The sequence below is a fragment of the Mytilus californianus genome, unplaced genomic scaffold (genome assembly GCF_021869535.1).
Source record: "Mytilus californianus isolate M0D057914Y unplaced genomic scaffold, xbMytCali1.0.p SCAF_10, whole genome shotgun sequence".
In the NCBI taxonomy this organism is placed as follows: domain Eukaryota; kingdom Metazoa; phylum Mollusca; class Bivalvia; order Mytilida; family Mytilidae; genus Mytilus; species Mytilus californianus.
Window position 1 is genome coordinate 47,664,929 of NW_026262582.1, and position 5,758 is coordinate 47,670,686.

The 5,758-nt window shown below is 31.3% G+C and overlaps 1 long non-coding RNA gene across 1 annotated transcript; it reads right to left on the minus strand.

Annotated features, from left to right (window-relative positions):
* Positions 1-398: 398 nt before the first annotated feature.
* LOC127718267 (uncharacterized) lies at positions 399-5,326 on the minus strand. Its single transcript, XR_007989678.1, has 4 exons — positions 5,149-5,326; positions 3,306-3,356; positions 2,876-2,907; positions 399-892 (listed from the first exon to the last, which is right to left on the minus strand). It is a non-coding gene; the product is annotated as an uncharacterized LOC127718267 (long non-coding RNA).
* Positions 5,327-5,758: the final 432 nt, after the last annotated feature.

Sequence of the window (5,758 nt, forward strand, 5' to 3'; positions counted from 1 at the left end):
TTTTTTTTTTTTTTACAAACTGCAGCTTATTTCATACCTGTGTTGAATGTGCATACGAAATAAGTAATTCCAACAATGTTTTAAGAGTTTTTATAAAAAAAATGTCTCCATTTTCGATACAATGTGCATATACAAAGAGATATCGCTTCCATTGTGCTTAAACAAGAGTTTTTTTTAACTTCTGTAACAACAAAAACAATTTCAAATCAACCTTTTCCTCAGATTACAAATGCTCAATAACATGAGATTGAAACTCATTATTGATTTTCTCCTGGAACCAACAGAGATGTGTGATCAACACTCTGCGCTCTGAGCAAAAAAACGCTAAAACCATGCAGTATAGCAATGTACACCGATATTGCTGACTTAGATCAGCATATAAAGTTAATGTAGTTGAATTACTTGTGATCAATTTTTATTGCAATAATATAAGGCAAAACATAAAGGTTCATTTACTTTTATATTTAGATCTACTGGTGTGACGTCTGCTTCATTTACCGTCTGGAATTATAAAATCTATTTAATGTGAAAATAACAAGAGCATATCAATTCGTTCCATTGAAAAGAGAACATTTCTAAATATGAACTAAGTAATTCTTAGAAGTATCTGTATCTTGAAGTAAGATCAAGCAATGATTATATCTTTGTGTTGCATGTATCTTTCAATTGTCAATCATAATGTTCAAGATTTCAATCAAAATACATTGAAAACGTTTATGTCCTGTGATATTGGTTTGTTTTCGTATATATTTTAAATAAGAATTTGCGAACGTAATAATAGGTACAATGTATCTACAAACAGAACGTAGGTATCCGACAGATCCGAAAAGCGCTGTCACGTACCAAGTCACCACTGTCAAGCTGCAAACCAGGTGTTTTGTTTAGAAGAACTCTAAAATGAAAATATTAAATTCATTCAACTTATTAAAAAAGGAATTAAAACTAGTGGCTAATGGGAAGAAGGTGTCTAACATATCCGTTGTTTCAAAGTACCACTGTCAATGTGCAGAACAACTACGTTTAAAACATTTAGAAATATCTGATGTTTATGTTCAATGTCCATATACTGTGGATTCATTTATTTTCGTGGGTACCAATTTTCGTGGATTGATGTTATCTTGCATATTCGAGGACATATGAGTTCGTGGTTTTTCCAAATTCTGCATACTACCCAATAGAAAATTAGTAATTCGTTGAACATTTACATTCGTAGTTTACCTGTACTCACGAAATCCACGAAAATTGGTTTCCAACGAATAATAATGAATGCACAGTATTTAAAGAGAGGAAATAAAATAAGCCTAGGATTTTTAGCAGTTGCGATGGTTTTCAATATGATACGTGATGTTCTACTTATTATCTATTATTATCAATGGTAATGCATGTCAATACAGAATTGCTGACTACTGGGCTGGTGAAACTCTCGGAGGAAAATTTCCACCAGCAGTGGCATCGAACCAGTGTTTGTAAATAAACTCATCATGGATACTAGGATTCAATTTTTATACGCCAGACGCGCGTTTCGTCATCAAAAGACCCATCAGTGACGCTCGATTCAAGAAAGATAAAATGTCTAAATAAAGTACGAAGTTGAAGATAAATAATAATTATGACCATATTATTGATAATCTATATCAACACAGAAGAATTAGCCGTATCTGACAAAATCGTTAGAGATTATAAAGAGAGAGGAATAAGTTTTCGTAAACCATTTTATAAAGATAAAATTAGAGAATGTGGTATGCTTGCCATTGAGACAACTATCCAGCATAGTCAAAATGAAGCAGTTTTAAGCAAATATAGGTCACCGTGCGGCCTCAAACAATGATAAAAACCCATACTGTAGAGTTAGCTATTAATGCTCCCAATATGACAAATTGTTTAACAAGTCTAACGAAAAACAAAACAACGGCTTAATCTAGGACAAACAATAAACGAAAGCAAATATGACAAACAGCTACTAACAACAAATGATGCATACAGTTTGTTCCTGACTGTAGAATGTGGCACGGCAAACATGATTGTGATTGCTAAAATCTCCCCAGCCTTGCACAATCTGTAACCGCACAATATAAGTACCATATGTAAAATTCAGTTGGTAATGACTATGCAAGTGTGTGTGTATGTGTGCGTGTGTGTGTGCAATGCAATTATTGGACTGCACTTGTAACAACTTTAAATTAATAGATGATTATATGTTTTGCCTTCTGTAACAGTTTGCATATCTATTTTAATTTTGAAAATAGTAAAGTTTACAATAATTTTACAAATTTTTGGAATTTTGGGTCATCAATGCTTTTCATCTTCACTGGTGAGTCTTGTGTAGACGAAACAAGTGTCTGGCGTATTAAATTATAAGCCTGGTACCTTTAATAACTATTAGTTTGTCGCAATGTTCTATCGTATTGTTTATTTGTGTGTTTTTCTGTCCTGTATGTTCTTCCATTTATTTGTATTGTAGTCCTGTCATGTAATATTGCCATTTTAGTGTTATATTTAACATTGCCATTAAAGCGGGAGGTTTGGCTAGACACAAAACCAGGTTCAATCCACCATTGATTCTTAAAATGTCCTGTACCAAGTCAGGAAAATAACTATTGTTATCTTATAGTTCGTTTCTGTGTGTGTTGCATTTTAGTGTTTCTGTTGTGTTGTTTTTCTCCCATTATAGTTGATGTGTTTCCCGTTTGTATCTCAGATTTGTTTTTTCTGAAAAGATTTACGAGTTTCGAACAGCGGTTTACTTATGTTGCCTTAATTTATAGTTAAGCAAAAAAGTTTTGCATATTTACTTTCTGAAATACTTCAAACTATGAAACCAAATGCGGAATTTTGCATCCTTGTTCTCATCTCTAATAGTTAAAATAAGACTTACACAGGATCGAAGGCATCCCCAAAAATCGTCGCCTGCAATTAATACAATATATTCTTTATTAGAATACAACAATTCATATTTTTAATGAAAGTATATCTTGAAATGGATTTTAACGGTTGCATATATTTATGAAAAACACATACTTTTTGTCAGTTTTATTTCCTATTTTTTTAAACACTTTAAACCTATATAGTTAGGTTTAACTATACCTTAAATTTACCCTTTTTTCAAACTTCTAGAGTCATCTGTGAATGATTTCTTAAAACTGTAAACAACACTAGAAAGATGCTATGTTTAGAGGGTGTATAATTAATCTCACAAACTATTAAACAAAAAAAAAGGCAAAACGGTGCGACTTATGAGATATTCAGTTGTTTGAAGGGTGCATGCGTTTATTTGAAACTTACTCTCTAAATTTGTATTGACTTACCAGAATAAACATAATCCTTGCATAATCCAGTACAGTCTTTCAAGAGTGCCTCTTAAATAAAGATGCAAGAAAACAGAGAAATAAGAAAAGTAAAGTAGCATATTAAATCAAACCTGCCTAAGAGGTAACTTAGGATTAAAACTTCATGTATAAGTAGGCAACAATATTATCAATACAACGACTTCGAAGAGGTATTCAACAACAAAGTATTCAGCACGCTGACATGAAGTACTACTATAAGGGTCTTTCTGAGGATTGACTTTTCAGCAAATGTTTAATTATTCAAAAACTAAGGTTAATTTTCACCAAGCATATATTGCATAAGACATATTTGTCAAAACGTTTTCATTTTTGCTTTGGAATGGTTTTGTCAATATTGTTTGATTCTAACGAAGTCGGAATGCGCAGAAAATGCAGTGCATTTCTCCTGTATCTATATTAGAAGTAAACGTATTAGAAATAAAAAAAATAATCAATAAATTAGAAACTCGAAATATATTAAACCCTGTGACCGAATTGTACTAATAGTTAATTTATGCACAGCGCGCATTCGTATACTTGATTGATTTTTGATATTCGAATTCCTGGAATAATATTCCTATGAACACTTGTCCATGTTATTACAATTATCTATCTATTCCAAAAAAAATATTTTTTTCTTAAATAAAGCATGTAATTTGGCATATTCATAGGCCGACAATTGCATTTTGTAAGAACACACATACTTACCTGGTAAATGATTTTTCAGTTATTTAGTTGAAAGTTAATTTTTTAATCAAAATATCGTGTGTTTACGAATTTATTTTGTGTTAGAATATTTCTGTTAGAGGTAAAAAGAAAAAGCGACTTATATATATCGTTATGGCATAATGATTGGTTTTATTAGGTTTTGGCAATTATGCGTTATAACTGTAATTCCCATGTTGTTATTTCAATTAAACTTTACATTAGTATAGTAAATTTTACTTTTGTAAGAAATATGGTATCAAATCAGCATCCGATTTCTGTTATTAATCAGTTCATATGAATGATCAACAAAGATTGTCAGAATTTATACTTTGAAAAGTGAATTTCCTCCAAATCTTCAACACAACCAGTAATGTCAACAACTAACGTGAACAAAAAGTTCTTGTATGACGCATATTGTACAAATACTCGTAATGATATGATACAACCCTCCCGGAACACCTGAGAATACAGTTTTTTTTTTGGTGTTCGTGTTGCTCAGTCTTTAATTTTCTATCTTGTGTGTTGTGTACTGTTGCTTGTCTGTTTGTTCTTTTCTTTTTTTAGCCGTGGAGTTGACAATTATTTTTACGTCTTATGAGTTTGAATATCTCTTTGGTATCCTTCGCCTCTCTTTTGCAATTTTTTGTCGAATTTAATAACGTTAACGGGTCCAATTTTATTGCACCAGATGCTCATCTCGACAAATAGTTGTAATGTCCCTTGAGTGATGCTCGAGGCAAATATGTTTGAAAAAACAGACCTAACACAAACGTTTAAGAGCTGAAATAAACAAAAAGGACAAAAAGTTTACCCCGACACGGTCAGTGAATCAAAACTTTGCATGAGGGAGATACATTCCTTAATTCAAAATGAAAATTTCGATAAACTATATTCAGATTTTCATGGAAGTACTGAGCTAATGGAAAAGCGACAAGTTAGTCAGGTAAGCTAGTATACTATCCAATATTTAACAGACCGTGTGTCTTGTTAAACATTTCATCAGACATTTAAAGAAATCTCTTATCATTGAATTTGGTAGTTTGACAAGGACAATGTCATAAAATACATCTTATATCCCGAATGACTAATGTAAGAGCAATATACTATTACTAACCTGCTGGCAAACCTCCAACTTGCTGCATGTAAACCAATACGAAAAATAGTAACAAGCTAACAAACATTTTGTCGCTAGATTCTTAACAGTACTTGAGTAATAAATCTACGAACAACTGTACAGTTAATTCGAGTTGAGAATGTTTTTAGCGTTGCTGCTATCGGTTTATATATGTATGTTCATATCCTACTTTTGTTTGAACTTAGAATATTATGTAAGACAATTTCTATTTATAGAAAGAATAACCGTAACATTCTGCATATTTATGTAACTTGTATACACGAAACTATTAATTTTAATAATACTTTAAGAGATTTATAGATAAACAAATATATTTTGTATATTTACTTTCCTAATACCTAAAACAAAGAACGCAACGGTTGAACTTTGCATCCTTGCTTTATCTTTAAAAGTTAAAATAAAACTTACACATACATTGTGCAAGATTGAAGGCATTCCCAAAGTTTGCTACCTCCAATTAATGTAATAGATTCTTTATTTGTATGAACCTATATATTTAAATGAATTTTAGCGTCTGCATATAGTTATCAAAAACAATAACTTTTTGTCAGTTTTGTTTCCAATTTTCTAAACACTTGTTCTCATCTTT